This window comes from Meles meles, chromosome 11, assembly GCF_922984935.1.
Source record: "Meles meles chromosome 11, mMelMel3.1 paternal haplotype, whole genome shotgun sequence".
Taxonomy (NCBI): domain Eukaryota; kingdom Metazoa; phylum Chordata; class Mammalia; order Carnivora; family Mustelidae; genus Meles; species Meles meles.
This window is the reverse complement of record NC_060076.1, coordinates 85,831,549-85,859,056: the sequence shown is the minus strand read 5'-3', so window position 1 is coordinate 85,859,056 and position 27,508 is coordinate 85,831,549. Positions and strand designations below refer to the sequence as shown.

The 27,508-nt window shown below is 45.9% G+C and overlaps 1 protein-coding gene across 3 annotated transcripts in view; it reads right to left on the bottom strand.

Moving 5' to 3' along the window:
* CEMIP2 (cell migration inducing hyaluronidase 2) overlaps positions 1–27,508 on the bottom strand; it is a 98,253-nt gene that overhangs the window by 65,562 nt on the left and 5,183 nt on the right. Inside the window, exons 2-3 of one of the 3 annotated variants that reach the window (XM_046022385.1) lie at positions 26,259–26,353; positions 24,848–24,941 (exon numbers count right to left, since the gene is read on the bottom strand). The gene's annotated coding sequence lies outside the window, so the exon portion shown is untranslated. Of the gene's footprint in view, positions 1–15,848; positions 16,317–16,929; positions 17,033–24,847; positions 24,942–26,258; positions 26,354–27,508 lie in introns of those variants that run through there. The other 2 variants (XM_046022384.1, XM_046022383.1) reach the window with 2 other exon arrangements.

Genomic DNA, 27,508 nt, shown 5'->3' with positions numbered 1-27,508 from the left:
TTAGAATAATTTTTTTTTTTTTAAATCTAACTCACAGTCCTTACTGCCAGGCACTGTTCTAAACTTCTCACATATATTCCTCATCTAACACATTTAACACGACAAATCTCAGTAGCTCCCACGGTCCCCATCATACACATGAGAAAAGCGGAGGCCTTGAATCGTTCATTAGCTAGTAGAGGAGAAAACCAGGACTCAAACCCAGGGTGCTAGAGTTCAAGCTCTCAACCCTTATACTTATGTGTCTTTCAAAACAACCGAGAGGCAATAATGTCAAAGAAATCAGTTTTCTGATTTGCAAGGGTGTAGCTAGAATGAGCTGAGTCTGAAAGAGCACATTAATATTTTCAAGAATTCTTCATGCCGGGGCGCCTGGGTGGCTCAGTGGGTTAAGCCTCTGCTTTGGCTCGGGTCATGATCCCAGGGTTCTGGGATCCAGCCCTGCATTGGGCTCTCTGCTCAGCAGGGAGCCTGCCTCCCTTCCTCTCTCTCTGCCTGCCTCTCTGCCTACTTGTGATCTCTGTCTGTCAAATGAATAAATAAAATCTTTTTTTTTTTTTTAAAGTATATATAGGGGCGCCTGGGTGGCTCAGTGGGTTAAAGCCTCTGCCTTTCGCTCAGGTCATGATCCCAGGGTCCTGGGATCGAGCCCCGCATCGGGCTCTCTGCTTGGCAGGGAGCCTGCTTCCTCCTCTCTCTCTCTCTCTCTGCCTGCCTCTCTCCCTACTTGTGATCTCTATCTGTCAAATAAATGAATAAAATCTTTAAAAAAAAAAAAAGTATATATAAAAAAAGAATTCTTCATGCAGAAGTTCACCTCCAATGAGTCTTATCTAAGAAAAGCTGACACACGCATAAAACAAGGTCAGTCCTTCTTATTCTTTAGAGTAAGCACTTGGAAGTTTCTGAATGAAAGAGTAAGTTTTGAATGCAACGCTGTTCTGTTACTTTGCAAAGTCGAAGAAAGAATGCAAGAAAGCAAGAAATGCTATGCTTCTATCATGTCGTTCTTGCAAGGACCGTGGATAAACGTGTTCCGTGGCTTTGGAAACACAATGTTCAACCTGTTCCATTACCTCCCTTCGTTCGTAACTAGAGCATCTCAGAGCCACCTGATTTCATTCAGTGCCTTGTAATTAATCTCCTCATCTTCCGCCAAAACAATGAATAAGATCCCAGTCACAAGGGTACCCCCAAATCGCTCTAAACTACAGCAAATCCATGAAACACAAAATGTGGTCATTAGAAAAGCCATCAATAAGCCTTCCCAGGACCCAAACGACCTGGAAATTAATGGGGATAGAAAGGAATTGATGCCGATTTTACACGGGGCAAAGAACATTCTCAGAATCAGTGTGTCTGTCAAAACACTTGGTGAATGGAGTTTGATTTCTGAACAGAAGTAATTATTTAGATGAAGCTTAAGCTTCGTGACAAAGGGAAGAGAACACAATTCAAGGTGCCATTGAAGAAATGGCTGCATGTGCCAAACAGCAGAACGAAATAATGGAGACATCCTCCTGGAACAAATGAGAGAGTATAACAAAGACCCCTTTACGATCCCCTATTAACAAAGAAAGGACTAAACTGGATAGTCTTGAGTGCCAGGCTCACCAGGGTGGGAGGGGAATCCTGCCGATAATCTGCTCTGACAGGGAGTGGGAAGCTTTTGTTCAAGACTGCCATCATCTGATACTTCATTGTTTCGGGGTGAGAAAGGTTGTTATTACTTACCAGGCTGGAGGGCCCTTTTGTGGGAGATGATGTGTCTCCAGATGTACCCACAATATAATCACAGGCAGTAAGAGGCTAAATGAAGCACCAACCCACTGGGAATAATTTGTGTCTTCACATTCACAAAATGATATCCTAACATGGAAAACTCAGATGGTGTTGGCCATAAATTGGTCAATAAATGAAAAATATTTGTGGCTGTGTTCTCCCCATAACTCTTTTGTAAACCTCAATATATATATTTCTAAAATTTTTAGCACTTTAAGTAAACTCTACACCCAACATGGGGCTTGAACTCATGATTCCCGCTCCCCGAGATCAAGAGTTGCTTGCTCCACCAACTGAGTCAGCCAGGCGCCCCAAAACTAAATATATTTATGTTCATGTCTTTTGAGCCCATAAGCTTCGCTCTACTGGAAAACATGTAAATGCATAAACAACAAATACAATCATTCTTTTCCAAAGAAGTAAACACACTGTTGAGACCATCTTAAAATTACAACCAGGGACATCTGGTTGGCTCACTCAGTCATTAGAACATGCAACGCCTGACCTCAGAGTCATTGGTTCAAGCCCCATGTTGGGGGTAGAGATTACTTAAATAAATAAATAAACATTTAAAACATTACAACTAAAAAAATCACTTTATGCAAATTTCTCTTTCGATTTTTAAAGATACAAAATACAATACACTGCTTTAAAATTTCACTTTATGAGTGAAATTCTCATTTATGAGTTTACTTTAGGAGTAGTATTATGAGTCAATTACTTAAAATATAATTATTGCTAGTTATAGATTTAAATTATTTGTGAGAAGAATTGACATTTCGCTCACTTAGTCAGCAACTGTGAGCTTTCCAGGTCACTAAAGAATTGTGGCTGGGCGCCTGGGTGGCTCAGTTGGTTAAGGGACTGCCTTCAACTCAGGTCATGATCCCAGAGTGCAGAGATCGAGGCCCGCATCAAGCTCCCTGCTCCATGGGGAGTCTACTTCCCCCTCTGACCTTTTCCTGTCTCATGCTCTCTCTTACTGTCTCTCTCTCAAATAAATAAGTAAAATCTTTAAAAAAAAAAAAAAAAAAGGAATTGTGGTAAGCACTATGGGGGATAGACAAAAGATGTGCAGCATCCCTAAAAAATACAATTCCTACGTTCAATTTTTCTCTTCCTCAATTCAATTTTAATCACTTCCTTGAAGGCAGAGTGGCATTGACCAAGGCAGTTGACCCTTGAACTGGGGAGCAGTTAGGGGCACCGATCCCTGCCTCCCCCCAACAAGCAGTCATAAATCCATGTATAATTTTTGACTCTCCAAAAATTTAACTAATAACAGCTTACTGTTGGCCAGAAGCCTTATGGAAGACATAAACGTTGATTACCACACATTCTGTATGTCATATGCACCATATACTGTATTCTTACAATAAAGGAAGCTAGAGAACAGAAAATACTATTTAAAAACCACAGGGAAGAAAAAATTCATGTACCACGCTGGATTAGTGTGAGTTTGGGGTTCCAAGAACAAAGAGGCACTTAACAGAAGAAAGCATGAAGAGTTCCCTCTGCTTTCAAGACTTCGAGGGGAGTCTGAGCTGTCATTTTAAACTTTTTATGACAGACCAGTGTTTTTACTCAATACACTAATACTTTGTTCATATTACATGTCGTTTTTAAGAGGGCCGTCTTCCCAGTGTAAAGAACACAGCACTCTGGAAGGAACACGTTAGCATTTTATGATGTACCTGAAGAGCTAGTACAGACTGAGTTAAATCCCTAAACACAGAGAATTCCAAATGGGGGGGGGGGGGTTGCCTTGAGTTCAGAAATGTACTCCATGATGATTTCAAAGCATAACTTCTGGCATTCAAAAGAATTACCTCATATTTCTGTACCGGATGGTAAAAAGTGGCAGCCCGAAAGGCCTAGTAATAATTAACTAAAAAGCAAAATCATTAAGTAAATAAATAAATATCACTTGTCATATTTCATGCTATCATATACATAAATAAATACCATGCCATCAAAGATCTTCACAGGGAATTCAGGCAAAGATTTAAAGGACGTAATAGAAGAAACGACTAAGAATATGAGTCAACTTGAAAGTGTCAACTTGAAAGATACCAATGCAAATGCTGAAAAAGGGTAAGCATTCAAAACCTACTAACTTCTGCCAAAAAAAAAAAAAACCCTCACAAAAGAACACTTTAAAACTTGCTATTATTTTAAATAAAATTCTTCTGTTGGATAAAAAAGAGTGTAGCACCTCAAACAGTAATTCAAGGTGGGAGGGGTCCCCGCGTGTGTCAAGAGCGCTCAATTACAAGAAGTAATCACAGAAAATAATTTCCTTAGGAATTTCAATAGCGTTAAAGGAGCTCAGGTTGGCGAGAGTTTCTTGGGCCTACAAAAAAGAGCATGATTTTAAGAAAACAGATATATTCTCATTTAAAGTCATCAAACACCACTCTGCTCTCCATGAGGCCCTGTCATCTCAGCATTCTACAGGTTCCCTGGCTGTTCTTCCCTGCACTCTGCCTAGAACTCTTGTTGGGGGGGCTCCTGTCCTGCCTGGCTCAGTTTGTAGAGCCTGTAACTCTTGACTTAAAGTTCAAGCCCCACATTGAGTGTAGAGATTACTAACAACAACAACAACAAATTTAAATAAAACTCTAGTTGATCATCTGCTTTCTGCCTCATGTTTGTTAACGTGTGGACTTGTCTACCCGTCCCCCCTGTGGCTGACTTAAGTTTCTTGAGAACAGGCACTAGTCTCACTTATCTTAGTATTCTTACCTTCCACACAGTAGGTCCTCACCAGGTGCTTGCTAAACTTAGATCACACTCTACCTCTACAGACCACACACACACACACACACACACAGAGACACGAATGTCCCACTCAATCTTTCTTCAACATATTTGAGGTTCTGGGAAATTTGTCTCATCGATCTGGATCTGTGGCCTTGATTTGGGAAAAACTGAGAACATCTACTACTTCAAGCAAGAAAGCCAAAGCATTAATTTTTACCAAATGCAATCCTAGTGCACAGTCTAGCTGGTGACGAAAGGTATTATTACCAACTGCAAATAGGAATTCTAAAGGTAAAGAGCAGCAAACTAGACAAGCTCAGCCTTTCACAATATTTTGTAATCCTAGTAGCACAAGATTAGGAAATGCAGCAGGCACACAGGAAAAAGGAAAGTGCTCCATTCCACTTTACACTGTTACGCTGAAAACCAGAAAGTGCTGTGATCTGGGTCCCGGGGCTGGCTCAGCCAGTAGAGCATTCGACTCTTGATCAGCAGGTTGTGAGTTCGAGCCCCACAGTGGGCACAGAGCTTACTTTGAAAACAGTCCTGTGATCAAAGGGAAAGTCTTCTCAATACAGACACAGCAATATTTCAAAGCCAGTAAGTGCTCTTTAAAAGGGCTGAGTTTTCACATCTTTCTACTGCCACAAACCACCTACTATCCCTGCTTATTTATTCACACAGTGATTGAGGATACTTGCCCTGGGAGCCATATATTCAGACCCCCAAAATCACTCAGCATCTCCAACCCAGTGGAGACGGGATCCCAAATGTCATGCATATCGACCCCATCATATGGAACACCTAATGAAAATGCTCTACGTTGGACTCATTTACAGTCTTTGAAATCCTACCTACACTTGTTATGAGAACTTAGTTTTGAATGGGAAACTCAGGCTTTAGTTAGAGGAGCAGTCAAGAAGCTGGTCTGATCTCAGGTTGAGTCTTCTTTGATCAAGCACATAATTTTTAAAAGGTCAGTTCTGCCAAGTTACAGTCGAGTTTTAGAACAAATGGCCAAAATCTGGCTCAGGAAACTTCCTTTCATTAAGATCTTGGTAGGTCATAAATGTAGTGATCCAAAGGGGCACGTGCACCCAAATATTTACAGCAGCAACGTCCACAATAGCCAAACTATGGAAAGAACCTAGACGTCCATCAACAGATGAATGGATAAAGAAGATGTGGTATATATACACAATGGAATACTACGTAGCCATCAAAAGGAATCAAATCTTACCGTTTGCAGCAATGTGGATGGAACTAGAGGGTATTAAGCTGAGCAAAATAAGTCAATCAGAGAAAGACAACTATCATATGATCTCCCTAATATGAGGAAGTTGAGAGGCAACGTGGGGGGTTTGGGGGGTAGGAAAAGAATAAATGAAACAAGATGGGATCGGGAGGGAGACAAACCATAAGAGGCTCTTAATCTCACAAAATAGAGGGTTGCTGGGGGGAGGGTGGTAGGGAGAGGGGGGTGGGGTTAGGGACATTGGGGAGGGTATGTGCTATGATGAGTGCTGTGAAGTGTGTAAGCCTGATAATTCACAGACCTGTATCCCTGGGGCTAATAATACATTATATGTTAATTTAAAAAAAAAAAAGATCTTGGTAGGTCTTTACCACACACCCACTGGTATGCTCTTGGTCACAACAAAAAGTAATAAATGCCAGGAACAAGAGGTGTTCATGAATTACCCTGAAAACAAATGATAGATATTTAAAATTATTAGTAATTATAACCTAATTAAAATTTTAACCAGCTCTTAATGGCCTTGAACCTACCAATTAATGTTTCCAACTTCCAATCTCCCATTTTTTAGGAGAAAGATAACATCAAGGAATCAGGTTTAGGGTGTTGGCAGAGGGCAATAGGGTGTTTCTTTCATTTTGTTGTAGATTCAGACTCTGTCTATAGTTGATAAACAATGACTTCGACACATTAATCATATAAAGCTGTTCTGTAAGAAATAAGCTTAGCAAAACTGACTTTTAGGTCCTTTAGTTTCTCAAAATGTGAAATAAATACTTAAGTGTGAGCAACATTTTCATGAAAATTATATATTTAAATACATATAATAAAGATTTTTCAAAAACAATGGTTGAAAAGTTTCTGGGGGACATCCTTCTATACAAAGCTTAGAGGAATATATTTGGATGCATATCCTATTCCCAGAGCATACAGGATAAAATACATTTTTTTTTAAGATTTTATTTATTTGACAGACAGAGATCACAAGTAGTCAGAGAGACGGCGGGGACGCGGGAGCAGGTTCCCTGCTGAGCAGAGAGCCCAATGCGGGGCTCAATCCCAGGACCCTGAGATCACGACCTGAGCCGAAGGCAGAGGCTATACCCACTGAGCCACCTAGGCACCCTAAAATACATTTTTAAACAATAATCCCTGCAACAGAATTCAACATAAATGGTAGGTCTGTACTTAGAGCTATTTGGGAGAAAACAGACAGATGGTGGAGGAAAAGTTCAGTTCAATTTCACTCAGAGATCAGCTTGGTTTGTGCAAGCATACACCCAAAGACTCCAACACCCGGAGACCTCCAAACACAGCAGCACTCTCAGACGAGACATATTCTCCACCATTACCTTGCACAGGCAGGCCTTTTGTCTTTTCTTTCAACTCTCCAAACCAAGATGAGTCACTATCACCTGTAATTGCCTGTCATGTTCCCAAGAAATAAGACACTTGGCATGGTTAGTTTATGTACTTCACTTTGGTTTACTTTTACTAAGCTGATCATGCCCAGGGCAATATTCAGAGGCTGAGGGGAAACACCAATCCTCCATTAAAAACCTCTCCCTCGGGGCACCTGGGTGGCTCAGTTGGTTAAGCATCTGCCTTCGGCTCAGGTCATGATCCTGGCGTCCTGGGCTCGAGTCCTGCAAGGGGGTGGGGGGTGGGGGCGGGGGAGATGGTCCCTGCTCAGCAGGGAGTCTGCATCTCCCTGTGACCCTCCCCGCTGCTTGTGCGCAGGCTCTCTCAAACAAAAACTTCTCCCTATGCAGGGAAAGGATAAGGGGCTGAGAAATCTTCATTTTTATTCCCCTACCTTCTTTTTCCACTTGGTCAATTTAGACACATATGATGCATGATACTCCCCAAAGCTGAGCTACTATTATGTAAAAAAACACCAGTACCCCCAGACTTCTAGCCCAGCACCAGGCGTCACTGTTCACATCACCCCCTCCCTCAAGAGAAAACCACACTCTCAGCACATATTAACTCCATCAAAATACAATACAGAGAAATGACAAGGGATTTTTCCAAACCTGTAATCTCCTAAAAAGACTAAATTGACTAAAAGTTATTTTTTGTCACTAAGCATTTGAGTCAGAATCAGTATGGTTGAAAGCCAGAAGACATTTGTTTTTTCCTGCTTAGAAATTTGCTTTTTGTTAAGCTCTACTGTTAAGCTCGTTGCCAGAAAGCCACAGTTAGGAAATAATAAATCCCTGGAAAACAAAAATTAACTAAAAATTCTAAGAGTCAGATCATGCTGAAAACAACGAAGCAACAAATGCCGGGTTTATGGGTCTACCGTGAAGGAATTCAGATTAGCAAATCGTCTACAATTTCACTAAAGTGGACATATCCCTGAAAATTATGTCGGAATCTCCTGTTAAATATGGATCCCTCGGAACAAAGAGTCTTTATTTATTTATAATATCTAATGCCCAAAGCAAACCAAGTGAACTCTTTCCGGTCCTAAAGTTATACAGGCAACCTTTGAGAAATATTTTTGGTTCGTTCTTATAGTCCTCGCATGTAAGCAAGGCACCAGAGGCAGATGTCTGACTTTCCCGACACCAAGGATACTCATTAATCCTGTCTTTTTCAAATCTGTTAAGCATCTCCATGAAAAGCAGTGCTTGACCCCAAAGCCAAGATGGCTGACAGAGCAAAGGCTAAAGAACAGTACCATGGGCAACAAAAGAGAAGCAAAAGAAAAAAAGAAACAGACCCACAGACCAACGGGGGAGAGAAAGGCTGACAGTGAAGAATGTCTGACATTCCTTACCCAGTCGAAATTAAATTTTAAAAAGCCAAGGAGGTAGGCCCCTTGGGGGGAAGGAAAGAACTACTGGAGAAACCAAATGGAAGGCAGAACAACCTCCAATGTGGGAGCCCTGGAGAGAGGAGAGGCTGTGTCATTTTACCTTCCAGTCCTCTGCTCTTCACTCCTATTTCCTTTTCCTGGGTATTATTCCTCGGGTTCCTTTTTCTCCTTAATTCTTTCCACTGAAAAGCTGCCGTCTCTTCTCCCCTCCTTCCCAATGCTGCTTACACCATCCCCCATTCGCCCTTGTTCCCCCACAGCTTGGGCGGACACAGGCTCCCAACCTGCTGACAGTGACGGATGGCTGCCACAGAGGCACACAATGGCAGACCCAGGCGTGTCATCAGCCTTGCAGCTGGCCTTCGAAAGAAAGAACCAGAGCCAACGTCTGACCTGGGGGAGGCTGATTTAATTAAGGTTACAGCAAAGGGCAGAGCCGCCTGTGGGCTGCATTCTCCGCCCAGCGCCAGGGACAAAGCCCGAAAATACTTCCCAAGAAGAAAGAGCCAAGTCGAAAAGTAGGAAAAAAGAAAAGGAGACCGAGATTTGTTTGATAAAGAAGCAGAGATGCACCAAGAGTCCACGATCTCGAGATAGAGACATCAAAATGCAATGACAGTAGAAAGCGTGTGACGAGGATGGATGTTCAGGCATGCATTTCAAGCTAGGAAGTACTCCAGATGAGTAATGAGATGCCCAGATTAAAGTTATCTGGGGCCATGCGATCTGGCATCAAGGCAGAGTTTCTATTAATGGCAGGGCCGGGATTGCAGTCCAAATGCACTGTTTCTTTCACCTACAGCACAGAGCCTATTTTTAATACAATGTTCACCCCCAAGAGTAAAGGCTTGCACAAAATGGAATGCATTTAGGCTTGAACATCTCTTATGGGACAAGGACTCTGCTAGATGATGGGGACCCAGTGGTGCACAATCTCTACCTCCAAGGAGCTCGGAGCTCAGTGCTGGGGAGAAGGGGAGGGGTCAGGAGAGGACCCAAGGAAACAAGTACAATGCATGTCCAGGCAAAGACACTGGACTGGTGGGCTGAAGAGGTGATCGCCTGAGTTTTTTAGATCTCTACAAATGCAACAGAGTTCATTTTTAAAAGCCCTGGCAAACTGACTTACCCAAATGCATGCCGCCAGACCACTACTAATAGCTTCCTTTGCATGTATAAACCAAAATCTCCCACGGAACCAAGCCACTAACATGACAACATGCTCTCCAACGATGACCAATATGGGAGGAAACAACAGAAGTCTCTTGTATTTTCTGGAAGGCTGCAGATGCGTCCCTAGCCAAAATAAAAACAGTCGCAGTGCCTGATCTCCTGGGGCGTCTGAAAGCTAGGCTTAGGGAAGGGACCCTATTACGCCTCCTCCAGTCTCCAAGTTCATCACAAGTCAACAGTGCCTGAGAGTCAGCAGGGAGGACCAACAACTCAGCAAGAACTCTGCCCTAGACGGTGCTCAGACTTCGCAGAGCTGAGCAGGGACAGATTCCAGCCAGCAGCAGTGGGACAGGCAAACAGGGGCTGTGTGATGACCTCAAGGGCCTGAAGCAGAAACAGGGAACTAGAAGAAATACTTGAAGGTTAGCGCTAAGCTTAGACCACATGGTAACCCACACGGTAACCAGGGGTGGGCGTGGAGGTGGGGGGTTATCCAGGAGCTGACCATACACTGTGAGGCGCAACCATATGGAGAGGACAGGCACAAGCACTTGGGAAAGCAGCTATTAACATTCATCAAAAGACATCATTAACGGTGCTGAAAAGACGATTCATCTCCCATTTGGTCTTTTCCACTCTATCTCCATACCCAGCCCACTCGCTACCAAACTGCTAGCTTCTCCATATTACTAGCACCTCGCTTCTATCTGAGCATGTCCTAGGGTGACTGGCGAGGGGCTGTCATCAAGTACCCCTTGCACAATTAAAGCCACATCTTTGGCATTAAGCAAATAGAATTTTCCAGATCCTCATCTGAAGTGGATTTTATAGAGGTGGCATTGGTCCTAGTAAAAACCCAATCTGGTTTTGTTTTGTTTTTTACCACAATAAAAAAAAGACGACTCATTTTTCTCATTCCTCTCTGAAACAGGAATCAGGCAATTGTCCTTGTGCTCAACTTAATCTTTCCGCTCCCTAAAATGTTAATAATTAATTTTCCAACCTCATTGTATGCAAAAAAAAAAAAAACAAAACAAAACAAAAAAAAACCACCCTATTCATTCTTCCGGGAAGTGAGTCACCATCTGTGAGGACCATGGTGAGAACAGGAGATGGGTGGTATCCAAGTACGAGGCAATAATTAGGCAGGAGCCCCCAAATCAGTAACAATTTCACTCTTTGGAGAGCATTTGTCATCAGATACAACCCAGGACATCTGGCTTATGGTGGATACCAGTATGTTGTAAGATACTTATCTCAAACTCAGAGTCAATGAGGACCATTCAGTGGCTCAACCTGGATAGTCTGAAATTGCAATCCTGTCAGGCAACAATGTTGCAATCACACTACTATGCCGTCTTAACGCCATTTTAAAAATTCTATGAAAACTAAGACTGCTAGGAGCCTTCTCAGGCAAACTTTTCAAAATATAAAGTCTCCAAATGCTGTCAATTTTTTACTTACTGTCCAAACTAAGATGAAACCCTCATAACATAAATATCAAAGGTTGAGCACGTGTGACCACATAATGAAAATAATGTCCCCTTACAACTCTGGCCACAAGGTTAGACTAATACTAACAATTTCAAGGCAGATTTGCCTAATCGATCAAAGGACAGATTCGATGGGAGATAGCAATTCTGTGTTTTAAGTCATAGACAGAGTCCAGGTCTGTGCTATTTTTTAAAAAGAGGCATTTTTTAATAAAGACCCTATGTTTCATTCCTCTTGGTACTGCTCACAGCCCAGAACCTTGCACATCTTAGGAATGCAATAAAATATTTGCTGAACATAGTTCCTGACAACCAACATTAATGGCTTCCCAAAGCAAGTACAGGGAAAACAAAAGACCATGCCAACATATTTCTAATACACTTATATCCTATGAATCACAACACAAATCTGAATAATGTATCCAGGAACTTACTTTTCAAAAAAAAAACTATGCACTTTTACATTTGTGTGCTATTTATGAAAAATGCAAGTAAAGCTAACATTATTTTTACACTCAGTTCCCTATGTGCCAGAAATTTCTTACAAGAAGCATCACCCCACTGTGTACATCTTATCATGTATAAATCCTACCAAACAAAAAAAGGTAAAGTGTATGCTTTAAACTTGGGTGCAAGGGGTTTCTAAGCCCAAATGCAAATTATTTCCCCATTAAAATACTAAAGTAACTAAATTGCTAACAAAACCAAACAGGAACAAATTAGAGTATATTAGTGGGGGGGGGAAAATGCTGACTGGAAATGAGGACAAAGGGGTTCTTGTCCCTGCTCAGCCATTAATTTACTATATGACCTTACCTAATTAGTTAGCCTCTCTGGGTCTCAACTTCCTCATTTTAATATTGTTTAAAGCCCTTTCAAACGACATGCTAAGATTCAACATGTCCTGAAAACTGATTGACATGCGTACTGCCCCCCCAAAATCACATTGAACGTGATAGTTTTCAATATGTGACTAAGATTTCTATCAAAGGAAACTGATTAAAATGTGAGATGAGCTTAAGTCCATTTCACATGGAGAATAAGGCAACTAGATTAGAACAAACAGTGCTTCTAGATTCAAGTTTCACCCAGACAGCAACTGTCCTTACCGGGAGAACAGCCCTTTCTTTTATAGCATCGTTGAATGGAGAAAACGAGTCAGGGTCATTGTCAGGGTCTCGAAAATGCAGATGCATGGCTTTTCCTTCCTTTTCCCTTTTCCACATTCATCTTGTTAGGGGAGAGGAAAGCTGAAGGGCTAGCTTGGCTTGGGAGAAGGGGAAGAATGTGGCAGTTACTGTGCAGACCAAGACAAGCCCCTCTCAATTGAGGCACTGTACGAGCCAGCCCATCCTTGTAATTACTGCTCACAACCCAAACGCAATGAAAAGATTTCCTGTGGCTAAGATGGGAAGATGCCTGGACACGCTGAGGAATGCTCTGTGACAATAACCACCATAACCATCTGAAAAACTGCACTCAAGCTGAGATTCAGAACACTCCAGAAAGCGTCAACAAAACATAAATTGGTCACTGAGACCGGTTAGACTCAGTTATGATCTGAAGCTAAAAAGCTCTAAAAAGAACATGTTTTGAAAGTACCTTTTGATACCCAACAGCGCTAGCCTGTATGGTCCTTTATTACATACACAGCAAATTAAATCAAACTTAATCCTCAAAGAATTGGATAAAGTATTCTTTTTTTAAAAAACTTTTTAAGATTTTATTTATTTATTTGACAGAGTCAGAGATCACAAACACGCAGAGAAGCAGGCAGGGAGAGAAGGAGGGGAAGCAGGCTCCCCGCTGAGCAGAGAGCTGATGCAGGGCTCGATCCCAGGACCCTGGGACCATGACCTGAGCTGAAGGCAGAGGCTTAACCCACTGAGCCACCCAGGCGCCCCTAGAATCTGATAAAGTATTCTTAAACGAATTTTACAGGTGAACCAACAACATGGGAAGAAGTGGGGGAATTGTCCAGCAGCAACGTCAGAGCCTCATTTTAAACTCAATTCTGACTTCAAATACTCCAAACTTTATGTTTCAAAATGGTACCGCTGACACCAGTGTTCAGTCCCTACTATTTTTGTGTGATTTCAAAAATTTTATTTCTCACTAAATTGCTTTCTGCCCCACCCGCACTCCCAATCGGTCCTCCTCTGGATTCTTAAAGCATTCTACGCACAATGCTCCAAACACTCATACACACTTACTGCGCCTTCTCTAATTGCTCATTTCCTTTTCTCCCAGCCTAGGCTCATTCAACAGCAGAGACCATCTCCTCTTTCCTTATAGACGGAAGCCACCACACAGATGATCTTGGCTCCCTTTGACTTCCAAGCTTGACCCCCTCCATCCAACTCCCTCTCCCTACAGACAAGAACACGGTGTGGGCATTCAGACTGCTTCCCAAGTGCCCGACACACAACCGGTGAACAAAAACTCTTACTTTAATGCATGGGGATTGGGGGGGGGGGTGGCTGGATGATGCAAAACTCGTATTTTATAGAATTTTACAAAGTACACCTTTACATCCAGTATCCCATGGGAGTCTAAAACTGTATTTAAGAATAATCTTTTCAACGATCTCCTTCTGCACAGTGGCTCATCGTATCATTCTCAAATTCCGAACCCCAGAGGCGCGGAGCTGGTAAGCTGCGGCTGTCAACTTCGGACATGACCCACCACTGCTTTACTTTCTAGACTGTCTTCCCGCCGTTCCCAAGGTAGCTTGGGAACAGGCAAGATTAGGTTCATTAGAACACGAAGGAGGTGTTGTCCCATTCAGGTTTCCTGTTGTGAAATCAGAGACTTCCGAAAATCTGGAGATTGCAGGTTAGGTCAACAAAGGATCTTGGATTCAAACAAATTGGCTGGGACCAAGAAAACCTGAAAAAGCAGAGGAGAAGAGTATACTATCTGACCTCCGTGTACACATGCCTCAGCTTCGTCCGCAGGACGTTAAATCAGAACAGTTAAGTGAGGACTCAAAATTCACTTCTAACCTTACTGTCGCGAGCCGAAGCACACATCCCTCAGGTCAAACAGCATCAGGTGCAATGAAATGAAAGCCAGAAGCAGGCTTCGGGTTCCATCTGTGGACTCTCAGACCCTGGAGTGCAGGTACGTAGAAAGTGAAGGGAGTGACTTTCAGGTAAAGGACACACCACCAGAAGGTTCTACCCAGTGTCCACTAAGCACAAGTACTTTGTTCTGCTTTGCCCAGAAACGCAAACCCAAAAAAGCCCTTTGAATAGCTCATCAAAGGCACACAACCAGAGCGTGATGCCCAGACCAATTTTGAAAATAGCAAGCTTCCTTCAAGGGTCAAACAAAGATTAAGAGCTCCTTTTTGCCCACCAAAGAACCCTAAGGCTAACCACTTGAAAAGCATTCCTAACACAGAGCCACTTTCAACAGGTATGTCTGGCTGCCCTGAGGGCTGAGGCCTCCCTCAGCTCAGGTGAAATCTCCCTCCATCCCAGTACCTCCAAATTCTCATTTTGTCCCTGTGAGGGCTCCGGAAAGCAACATCCGCCTACCCTCAACACATGCAATTATGCAACAACACATCACATTGTCGCACTGAAACCAGGAGAATGGACACAAGCCAGTGAGTGGCTCCCGTGTGCAATCCAAGTTCTTAAAATTATTAAGCACTCCATCCTTACCCCGACTGTTGATGAAAGGAGATGTGTATCAAAGTCTGTTTTCCTAACCTTAGCCAGAGAATTTAAGTGAGCGGTTTCCGCTCCACAGCGAGGTCTGGTGATAAGCCTCAGCAGAGAGCAACAAGAGACATCGGGACCTTGCTTTGATTGCAAAGGATGTAGCAACTGGCGTTAACTACTGAACTCTGGGATCCTCACAGCGCCGGACCCCCTCCTTTGCCAAGACCTCCCAACTCTGCAGAGTAAAGCTGGGAGTGGGGTCCAGTGCCAAGGCTACCCTAGCTGTAAAGAAAGCTGCGAGCGATTTTATTACTTTTACTAACACAAAGCGGGGTAAGTAAGGGCTGAAGGGTTGGTTCACCGACCCAGTGGAACAGTAAAGAGACAAAGGTCACCCCCAAACGCGTCCGCGCGCGCACCGAAGCCGAGACTGTGCAACGCACGTTCCACCAACCTTCCACTGTGGTCGGCTTCCTGTGGGGTTTATCCCCCCACCTCAACCCTCTCCGGAAAGTTTGAGGCTGTTCACACCGACTTTCAAAGGTCCATTGTTTCCTTCCCCGTAAACGCAATGAAAAGAGAGACGGAGAGAAAGAAAGCAAGACGCCGTTCCCCAGACCCTTTCTTACGGAGAGGCTTTACTCTGGGGCAGTCCAGGGACTCCCGACCCACCCAGGAGAGAGACCGGGAACCGCGGAGTGCGGGGGGAGGGCGGGAGGGGACTTCGGGGGGCGGGAGGATGTTTTCCATTTCAGCAGAAATGCCTAAATGCCAGACCGCCGGCAGCCGGGAGCTGGGGCCGTGCTCGGGGCCGCGGGCGGCGACCTCGCAGTGGCCCCTGCGGGCAGCTGGGGAGGCGGGGCGGGGGGAACCCCTCCGCGGCTTACCTTCCCCTCCCCCACTTAGCGTCGGCTACTTCAGGTGCCTACACCGCGGTCCAAAGAGACGGAGCCGAGCTCCCAGCGTCCCCGCGTCCGGATCTTCTCTCCATGGCCCGAGAGCCCCTGGAGCCCCGCGCCCGCCGCCGCCGCCGCCTCTGCTTTTATGCAACTGGCAGCCGCAGCCTCTGCCCGGAGGTGCAACGCTCTCCTCCCGGGAATGACGCGCACTTCCCTCCGCCTCCGCCTCCTCCTCCTCCAGCCCCGAGCCTCGGGGGCAGGGGCCTCGGCTCGCTCGCTCCCGGAGCAGCCGCTCGGCTTTCTCCGCTCCTTCCCCTCCGGGAGGAAGAGAGCCTCGGCCCCGGCGGCGCGCGCCCCAGCGTCCCCGCAACGACGGGAGGCGGCGGCAGCGCGGGGTCCCGGGAGTCGCGCTTGTCCCTGGTCGGCCGGCGCCGCGGCTCGCGAAGATCGCGCTCAGCCTCCGCCGGCCAGACAAGCTGCCCGGCTCTGCTGGGCCGAGGGCTGCCGATTGGGCGGGCGGGCGGGCGGGCGCACGAGACGGAGGAGGCGGGGGGAGAGGAGGAGCCTGCGGCCGGAGAAGGCGGTGGCCACGCTGGGCTCCTCCCGCCGCCCGGCTCCGCGGGAGCTCCGGACCCCTGCGCTCAGCGTCCCCCGCGGCGGCGACCGAGAACCGCGCCCCCAGCTGCGGCTGCAAACTCCCACCGCGCCGGTCTGAACCTGAGCCGGGCCCCCAGCACCTCGCGGCCGAGCCTGACAATGAGCCCCCATCAGCCCCGGCTGAACCTGACAATGAGCCCCCATCACCCCCGGTGGAGCCTGCTCCCCCGCGGATCCTGTCCTGGCTGAGCCTGACACTGCGCCCCCTCACTCCAACGCTGAGCGGGACACGGCACCCCTACCGCCTCCCGGGTGAGCCCGACTGCGCCCCAACACCCCACGGCTGAGCTGGACACTGCGCTTTCACCGCTCCCGCCTGAGCCAGACTCTGAGCCGCATCATCCCCAAAAGGACTTCCATAATTCCCGAAACTGTTCTGTGCGTCGGGCCAGCGCACCACGGCCGCCCCCACCTGGCCGACCGCGGGCGCTGGGTTCTTAGCCCTTCCCGAAGAACGAGCCCGCTCTCCGACTCGGGACAGCTCCTCCGGCAGCGCAGAGCGGCCTCGGCCCCCGGCTCCCCAGCCGGAATAAATAGAACTACGCTTCCCCACGCCCCCTGCCCGCGTCACTCTGGAGTGGCTGCCGCTTGCAGGAGTGGCGCGGAGCGAGCCCGCCCACCGCAATGCCTCGGGACCTCTCGACCGACTCCCGCACCCGAGCTGGAGTAGCCCAGCCGCCCTCACCCCGCCCCTTGCTGGAGCGGCTCTCACCGCGATAGAGCCTTGGCTCCCATCCAGGGCGCGGCCGAGGCTGGATCAGCCAGACCCGCGAGGTCCCCAGCTGGTGACAGCCGCAGGACAGCCAAATCCAGGCAGTCGTCATCCTCTGTTTAATTCAGGATTGGAAATTGTCCCGAAAGGGAACTCTTTCAGCAAATACTGTACAGACAGGAGTGTACATTTTTCAGGGCTGCTCTTCCTCCCTCCCCGCCCCCCACACCCTTTTAATAAAACCTTAGTCATGTAACCATGACACACCCAGCAGGCGGGAAAGGGAATTCCCTACTTCCACGAGTTTGGTACAGTTTGTAGAAATCAAAAAGTTGCCGGATCTTGGCTGATGATAAGATTGCCCTGGGGAGGGCGCCTGGGTGGCTCAGTGGGTTAAGCCTCTGCCTTCGGCTCCGGTCATGATCCCAGGATCTTGGGATCGAGCCCCGCATCAGGCTCTCTGCTCAGCAGGGCGCCTGCTTCCTCCTCTCTCTCTCTGCCTGCCTCTCTGCCTACTTGTGATCTCTGTCAAATAAAATAAAATCTTAAAAAAAAAAAAAAAAGATTGCCCTGGGGAACTTTGAAAAATTCGGATTCCCAACGTTCACACAACCTAATGACTCACAGAGTCCTGGAATATGTAAGTTTGAGAAACGGTGCTCCATCCTCAAATTAATTAAAACCTTGGAAAGTTGCCTCCACTATAGCAACATGGTCCGGTGCTGAGACCTTAACGAAACTACCGAACTTGGGGAGTCACTGTCCCTCTGGGAGAGGGAGGAAGTTTCTTGAAATAAGGCAGATGCGGAGTGGGGGAGGGGGTGCTCAGTTGGTGAAGCATCTGCCTTCTGCTGGATTCATGATCTCAGGTTCCTGGGATCCAGCCCCGTAGGGGGTTCCCCACTCAGTGGGGAGTCTGCTTCTCCCTCTCCCTCTGCCCCTTCTATCTGCTCCTTCTCTCTCTCAAATAAATAAAATCTTCAACAATAACAACCAAAAGGCAGATGGTTTTGAATGACAAACTAGAAGGGGAAAAGAACTTCTTTAGTGATCAAAGATGAAATGTTTAGGATAGGAAATGTGTCCCCCTGTGTGGTAAACTGTGGTAAGCAAAGAGTTCAGATCCTAACCACTAGAACCTGGAAGTGTTCCTTTATATGGAAACAGGGTCTTTGCAGGTGGGATTCCATTAGAGATCTGGAGTTGGGGAGATTATCCGGGGTGATCAGGGTGGGACTTGAGTGCAGTCACAGGTAACCTTAGAAAAGGGAGGCAGACAGACATGAGCATGCAAGCAGATGAAGCCTCAGTAAAGGAGTGTCAGCAGCCCCAGAAGCTGAAGATGTGAGGAAGGATAGGTCCCTAGAGCCTCTGGGGGAGGAAGTCCTGCCTACTAGGAGAGTTCAGACTTCTAGACTCTAAGAGAATGAAAGTATGTATTTCTGCTGTCTTAAGCCACCAAGTTTGTGGTAATGTGTTACAGGAGCCATGGAAAACACACACATCGCATGGCCTGTGTGGTGCCCTTTACATTAAAATGCCCATTTTCAGAACACCTGGGTGGCACAGTTGGTTAAGCGTCTGCCTTTAGCTCGGTCATGATACCGGGGTCCTGGGATTCAGTCGGGCTCCTTGCTCAGAGGGGAGCCTGCTTCTCGCTCTGCCTGCTGCTACCCCTGCTCGTGCTCAATTTCTCTCTCTCCGACAGATAAATAAAATCTTCAAAAAAAAAAAAAGGCCCATTTTCTGAATCTTTATTAAGTGCCAGACACTTTGCTTGGAGTTTTAATATTTTATCTAATTAAATCCTCCCCAAAATTGTTACTCCAATTGTTACTCCAAAATTGTTACTCCTCCAATGAGGACCCTGGGACTCAGAATGTCTAGGGAGCCCGCCACATAGCAAGAGCCTATTGGAATCAAACATTAAAAATGACTATTAAAAAATCATGTAGGGGCGCCTGGGTGGCTCAGTGGGTTAGAGCCTCTGCCTTCAGCTCGGGTCATGATCCCAGGGTCCTGGGATCGAGCCCCATATCGGGCTCTCTGCTCAGCAAGGAGCCTGCTTCTCCCTTTCTCTCTCTCTCTGCCTGCCTCTTTGCCTGCTTGTGATCTCAGTCTGTCAAATAAATAAATAAAATCTTAAAAAAAAAAAATCATGTAAACTATTTTAATGAAAGTTTTGGTTTTAAAGAGGTCTTATTTCCATAACCTATACCTATTGCCAAAATCAAAGGAAATGGACATGGATATCTAGGGACGCTGTGCCTGGAGTGTTGGGTGGGTAGGGGGTGTAGGAGACTCATACCTTCTGCTCAATATTGTTGTGAACTTAAAACTGCTCTAAATAAAGCCTATTGAGGGGGGGCACCTGGGTGGCTCAGTGGGTTAAAGCCTCTGCCTTAGGCCCAGCTCATGATCTCGGGGTCCTGGGACAGAGCCCCACATCAGGCTCTCTGCTTGGCAGAGAGCCTGTTTCCTCCTCTCTCTCTGCCTGCCTCTCTGCCTACTTGTGATCTCTGTCAAATAAATAAATAAAATATTTTTTAAACAAAGGATTAAAAAAAAAAGCCAATTGGTGGGGGCGCCTGGCTGGCTCAGTCGGTAGAGTGTGAGTCGGGAGAGTGTGTGACTCTTGACCTCAGGATTGTAAGTTCAAGTCCCATGTTGGGTATAGGGATTACTTAAAAATAAAGTCTTTTCAGAAAATTTTAAATAAAAAAAAAAAAATCTAGGGGCACCTGGGTGGCTCAGTGGGTTAAAGCCTCTGCCTTCGACTCGGGTCATGATCCCAGGGTCCTGGGATCGAGCCCCATATCGGGCTCCCTGCTCCGCGGGGAGCCTGCTTCCTCCTCTCTGCCTGCCTTTCTGCCTACTTGTGATCTCTCTCTGTCAAATAAATAAATAAAATCTTTAAATAAATAAATAAATAATAAAGTCTATCAACACAAAAGGGGGCATTGAATCCTTGTGTGGCTGACCTTTGAGAATTTTATAAACTTATGTTCTTGGGTATTTATCAGGAAACATAAAATAAATCAAAGTTTCTTAAAATAAGGGAGATGGTTTTGAATCTACAGTCTCCAACTTCCAATGCTTTGACTTCATTGTTCAACTTTATGAGGGGGCGAATGTGAAATGCATTCAGTACAAACACTACTTCAAATTTTGAATTAGGATCTTTTCCTGGTCCACCCAGACTCTTTCATGATGCCAGGCAGCGACAGGGAGCCAAGGCTCCCAGTCACCCAGCGATCACGAGGGTCAACAACCAATCCACTCACAACAATTCTGTACCCAGACAACCATTCTGTCTTTCATTTTCAGCACAGTATTCAATACATTACATGAGATATTCAATGCTTTATTATAAAACGGGCTTTGTGTTAGATGATTCGGCCCAACTGTAGGGTAATGTGGGTGTTCTGAGCACATTTAAGCTGGGCTGGGCTGAGCGATGACGTTTGGTCGGTTAGGTGTACTAAATGCATTCTTGACTTAAGATATTCTCAATTTATCATGGGCTTATCCAGATGTAACCCCGTCATGAGCTGAGGCAGACCTGTAATGTGAACGGAGTTATACTGGACACAGTTGAGGTCACAGACTTCTCTGGTCAAGGCACTGATGTTGTCCCAGATCGGGTTCCCAGAGAAGCAGGCTGAGACATGGGCAAGATGTTCATTAAAAAATGTCCATGAGGTCAACACCTTTTGAGGGAGGGACAGGAAGCAGGATGGGACAGAGGGAACAGTTGAGCTGCTGTGTAAACCCAGCCACGGACTCAGCCAAGCTCCCTGGGAGCCTCTGGACCAGCATGGTCCTTCTGAGTTATTGCCCCTAGATGCCTTTACATAGCCTCCTGAATCAGTCATCGGATATGGTGCACCCTGGGAAGTGGTATGACCTTGGGCAAGGCAGCTCGGCAGCCCAGGAGAGGGTTGGCTCTGGACAACCCTCGGAGCTGGGCAGCACGTCCTCTCTTGAAGTCAGTCTAGTCTCGGCAGTCACTTACTCCCTCACTGTTCTGTCCTTTCCACGTGAGGAGGGAAAGCCTCATATGAGCATAGGATGCCTATGTTTGTTGTCCGAGCACTGGCAGTGCTCGCAGTCTTGAGGCAGGACGGCACACTGGCTGGCAGTGGAGGTTCCTCAGTCACTTGGCCTGGGTTAGAACCACAGTCCATAGCTCCCTGCAGGACACCTTCAGACAAGATGCCCAGCCTCTCGGTGCCTGTGTCCTCACTTAGAAATGGGAATAGGGACAGGGCTCCTGGCTGGCTCGGCCGGTGAAGTGTCTGCCTTCAGCTCAGGTCATGATCTCAGGGTCCTGGGATCGAGTCCTGCATCGGGCTCCCTGGTTGGTGGCGAGTCTGGTTTTCCTTCCATTTCCCCCTCTGCTGCTCCCCCCACTAGCACTCTGGCTCTCTCTCTCAAATAAATTTTTTTTTTTTTTTTTAATGGGATTAGGGAGGCCTGGCTGGCTCAGTGAATAGAGGATGTGACTTTTGAATCAGGGTTGTAAGTCCTGGCCCCACATATGCCATAGAGCTTACTTTGAATGGATGAATGAAGGAAGGAAGGAATGATAGTACCTAGTCCATGCAGTTGTTATGAGGATTAACTCCGATAACGATGTAAGGGGCTTAGCCACACACTTCGTAAGTGCTCAGCACACTGTGTCATTAGGGTCTCTGACCCTCTTCTTTAGCCTTCCACAACTGGCTAAATTAGAATCATAGGGTGCCTGGGTGGCTCAGTCGGTTAAGCAACTGCCTTCAGCTCAGGTCATGACCCTAGAATCCCAAGACCAAGTCCTGCATCAGGCTCCCCACTCAGCGGACAGTCTGCTTCTCCTTCTGCCCTCTTCCCTTTCATGCTTTCTGTCTCAAATAAATAAATCAATCTTTTTAAAAAATTAATTAATTAATTAATTAATTAGAATCCTGTATCAGGTTACACTCACAATGACTTTTTTGGTGGGGATTTGCAACTGAGGCTCTAAGATCCAGACTGGAGGTGAAGGCCATGAGAAACATTCAAGGAACACAACCTAAACAATGCTGGTGAGAATGTTGAGAAACAAGAACCACACTCCAACCACGCCTTATTCTTGCAGCCCCTCTGGCCTGTATGCACATCCCTTTCCCATCTCTCTGAAATGCCAGTTCTCCCAATCCATATCCCGGTTGGGCCATCCCTTACCCCACTCAACACTGTGCCTTCACCTCATGAGAGCTGGATCAAATGTGACCCTCTTTGTGAACATTCTAGAATCCATCAGGGCCTGCCTCCCTTCAGGTCCGATGGCTCTATTCACACATCTGTTACACCCCTACCAGTGCCACACCCGAATGCTTAAGTATGTCCTATTCCCAGCCACCCCCATCCTGTCCCCTTCCTTACAGCTGGGGGACTGGACACCAGAAGAATCAGATTCAAGATGGAACCTCATATTGTGGATGGTAAAGGAGTCCACAGAGCCCTTCAGGAGAGGGGAGAGTATCAAACACCATGATCTGGAAAGAGCTTGGACACCTCTGCCTTCAGTACTTAGTGTCGCTGCTTGCTTTGTATGTTCCAGCTGCAAACCCTTGAAGGCAGAACCTCCCCTGACTACCACCACTCTTCCCCTCTGTTTCCCCCCACCACCATCGCCAGGCTAGTAGGACTTAATCCCTACAGACAGTGTTTCATTCTATGAGGGTCTGAACAGATCGTTTTCAAATCTCGTTTTTCTTTTTTTTAAGATTCCATTTATTCACTTGACAGACAGAGATCACAAGTAGGCAGAGAAGCAGGCAGAGAGAGGAGGAAGCAGGCTCCCTGCTGAGCAGAGAGCCTGATGCGGGGCTCGATCCCAGGACCCTCGGATCACGACCTGAGCTGAAGGCAGAGGCTTTAACCCACTGAGCCACCCAGGCACCCCCAAATCTCATTTTTCTGTTCATACTTGTTCCCAGCTACATTTAGTGTCTGGGTGTGAAAATGCTTCTCCAGGTGACTAATGCTTCTCCAGGAAGGTGTTGATATGCTGTTTGTCATCCTCACCTTAATTAAAAGTCTTAGAAGAATTTTCCCCCATTGACCGAATGCAATAACATTACAGAATGTTAGTGTGACCCTTCTCCACTAGGGTAGACCTGAGTGTCTACAAACCATCTTTTCTTGCTTTATGTCCCTGTATCCAACTAACCTCATTCTCACACTTCATCAGCTTGTCGTGAAGACTGTATGTTTCCAGTTAAACTCTCTGGATCCTTGCTTTAAAGTATGAAGTAAGCAATTCTGATATAGCTAAAACTCTGACACAGTCTTTTCAGAGAGAGGAAAAACATTTATTTATTTATTTATTTATTAGCCTCCAAAATCTGTTGGGTAAGTAGGAATGAAACCTCTTTTCTTCTTCTCATTTGAAAACACAGCCTTCTACTCTCAAAAAAGCGATACTGCATCCTGATTCTTAGGCAATATATTCAAAATAGGCACCAAATCATTTTAAGTTACACACTATCTCTATATAAGTGGTTTTGCTTTGTCATGGGCACCCAGAACCAATATCTAGAAGGTCTTCACAACTGAAGACAATGTCCCTGGAAAGGGAAATAAATAAATAAAATCTTAAAAAATATATATTTTATTTATTCATTTGACAGACGGAGATCACAGTAGGCAGAGGGGAAGCAGGCTCCCCACCGAGCAGAGAACCTGATGCGGGGCTCGATCCCAGGACCCCCGGACCATGACCTGAGCTGAAGGCAGAGGGTTTAACCCACTGAGCCACCCAGGTGCCCCTTACCATTTCTAAGGTATATGCAGTATTGCCCCCGTTGTCTTATGGGTTGCTGTATAAGGATGAGAAGATATATATAAACTCGAGAAATACACATGAGAAACGTACCATCTTTTTGTCATATTCACAAATGGATGTGTACCGAAAGATTTTAAATACTGAATTAGCATAAGAATTGAGAAAGCTGATGATGCGTAAAGCACATAATTTAAAATAATACCAACATCCTGGGGCACGTGGCCCGCTCAGTGGGTAGAGCACATGACTCTCAGTCTAAAGGTTGTGAGTTAAAGACCCATGTTGGACATAGCACCTACTAAAAAATGCTTTAAAAATTTTTTTTTAATAAAATAAATAAAGAATACCAACATCCTGAAATCATGCATTATCTCCTGGGTTTTATCCCTTCCTTCCTGTACCTCCCTTCCAGGTTACCAGTAAAGAAGCATAAGACCACTGTTCCCTGAAAGATTAAGAATGCTGTGTACTCGGGGCACCTGGGTGGCTCAGTGGATTGGACCGCTGCCTTCCGCTCGGGTCATGATCTCAGGGTCCTGGGATCGAGCCCCACGTCGGGCTGTCTGCTCGGCGGGGAGCCTGCTTCTCTTCCTCTCTCTCTGCCTGCCTCTCTGCCTACTTGTGATCTCTGTCTGTCAAATGAATAAATAAAATCTTAAAAAAAAAAAAAAAGTACTACAAGGTACTTGAAAATGGAGAAAGGAATTTCAGCCCTTTCCATGATCACATCAACACAGCTCTCTTGTGTGGATGAGCCGAAGACAGCTTGGGAACCAGAGCTCAGTTAGTTATCCAGCAAATACTTACTATGGGCCACTGTGCCAAACACTGACAGATGTTGGTGGTAAGACAGCACAGCTAATGCGGTCCTGGCGGAGTTCCTCTCTCTCATGGAAGGAGACTGGCAAGTAAACCAGCAAACAAATGATAATACAGATTGTGATAAACTCTCTGAAGGACATAATCAGAATTATGAATGACGAGTGGGACAGAAGACACTGATGGCCTCAGTGACCCACACTCTCTGGATTCATGCTCTCAGGAGGTCCCCTCCCTCACTAGCTCTGAACTTGGCCATGTGACTTGTGCTGGTCAATGCAACAATGGTAGAGTGATGTAAACAGAGGCTTCAAAAGCATTTGCATGGGGCACCTGGGTGGCTCAGTCAGTTAAGCGTTTGACTTCAGCTGGGATCATGATCCAGGAGTCCAGGGGTCAAGCCCTGCATCAGGTTCCCTGCTTGGCAGGGAGTCTGCTTCTGCCTCTCTCTCTGTTCCTCCCCTGCCTGTGCTTACTCTCACCTCTCTTGCTCACTCTCTGTCTCAAATAAATACATTTTTTTAAACCTTTAAAAAAAAAGCATTTGCACAAGTTGCTGGGGTTGAGGTGGGGGAAGGGATATTTAAGATCCCATGGTCAGAGAATACAAAGATAGTAGTAGATGGGGCGCCTGGGTGGCTCAGTGGGTTAAAGCCTCTGCCTTCAGCTCGAGTCATGATCTCAGGATCCTGGGACCGAGCTCCGCGTAGGGCTCTCTGCTGGATGGGGAGCCTGCTTCCTCCTATCTCTCTGCCTGCCTCTCTGCCTACTTGTGATCTCTCTCTGCCGAATAAATAAATAAAATCTTAAAAAAAAAAAAGAAAGATAGTAGTAGTTAACAACCTAAAGGATGTAAATCCTGAGAACAAAAATTTGAAAAGGAAGATACATTATAATGGCAAAAAAGGAGGGACCAAGGTAGGGGAAGCCCTGAGGTTGGGGAAACCAGGCTTGGAATACCATGGACCCAGGAGAGGCCAGCGGTGAACTTTTTTATAATTTCTGCCTGGACTGGCCTTATCTGGGTACTAAATAAATCATAAAAAGAAGCCATAAAGTTTCAAGAATTTTCTGGAGAGATTCTTTGCTTTTAGAGAAATACTTTAAAAATTGCTTAGCTGAGGGGCACCTGGGTGGCTCAGTGGGTTAAGGCCTCTGCCTTCGGCTTGGGTCATGATCCCAGGGTCCTGGGATTCAGCCCGGGTCGGACTCTGCTCAGCAGGGAGCCCGCTTCCCCGCCCCCTCTTTGCCTGTCTGTCTGCCTACTTGTGATCTCTGTCTATCAAATAAATAAATTAAATTAAAAAAAAATAAATAAAAAATAAAAACTGCTTACTGAAAATAAGCAACAGATTTTTAAAAAATATTTATTTACTTATTTTAGAGAGTGTGCACGCACCTGTTGGGGGACGGGCAGAGGGAGAGAACCTTGAAGCAGACTTCAAGAGCACAGAGCCCCTCACTGCTCAGTCCTGGGACACATGGGATCCTGACCTGAGCCAAAACCAAGAGTCAGTCGCTTAACCAACGGCTTTTTTTTTTTTTTTTTTTTTTTGGTATATATCTACAATGAACTATTACTGGCCATCCAAGAGTTTACATGTAACAAGGAATACACTCCATTTCAAAGCCTTGCCTTAAAGCATTCAGTATCCCTCCTCTTTCCATCACCCACATAAATCAGAGGAATGAAGAAGCACTTAAGGCAAACACAGGTTTGACATGGAATAATCCACACTGTGAACTGCAAGCACATGGACATTCCCGCTGCAGGGGAGACATTCGCTGAGTACAGGTCTCACGAGGCGGGCGATATGGCTGGCCCAGGAAGAGCCGCCCGGGGAAGAACCACCAAGTCGGGTCCCACCTTAAATTCTGAGGAGGGTCACCTCTTCCCCTGACAGTCCTGACTTTGAGAATGCCACCAGTTAGAGAGTCACCCTTTTGGAATTATTTTTAAGGGACGTATTTTTAAGTACCAGTACTCAGCAGATTTACCCATAAACCATTCATTTACACCTTCCCCAGCCCTTCCCTTCAATGAAATGACCCGAGATGATTTTGACGGGCAGTGGGCACAAGCATGTGTGGAAGGGGAAGGAGGCATCACAGTTGTTCAATCAAACAGCTGATTTTGACAAGCAGATAAGCCAGTCTTGGTCACTGTCACAGCACCTGGGGAAGGAACATGGGTTTGGGTACAGGTTTTGCAAAGTACCTCAGACCTCAGGTTTTTACCTCCCACAGATTTAAAATAATTTAACCAATTGTAGGGTTAAAGAAGAAGTCTTTAAAATGTCACTATGTTATAAAAAGGCTACATACTTTAGTGTCTGATCACAAAGAAATGGGTTTTTGGTTTTTTTTAAATCTTTGGTGAGTTCCCATCAGGCTCTGTGATGCCACCTTCTGGATTAAACCAGTGCTAATAAAGCAACCGAGGGCAGAGGGATCTATAAAACTAAAGGTCAGAAGTGTCTTTGAATGCACCCTCAAGTAATTCCTATTTACACTCAACGCTCTCCTGACCCACTGTCAAAAGCTTTCACCTGATTTTCAACAAATTAACCAGTGCCCATAAAGTGCACTTTATTAATTCAACAAATTAACTAGTGCCCTCCAGGCAGCCCAATGAGCAACAGTTTTAAG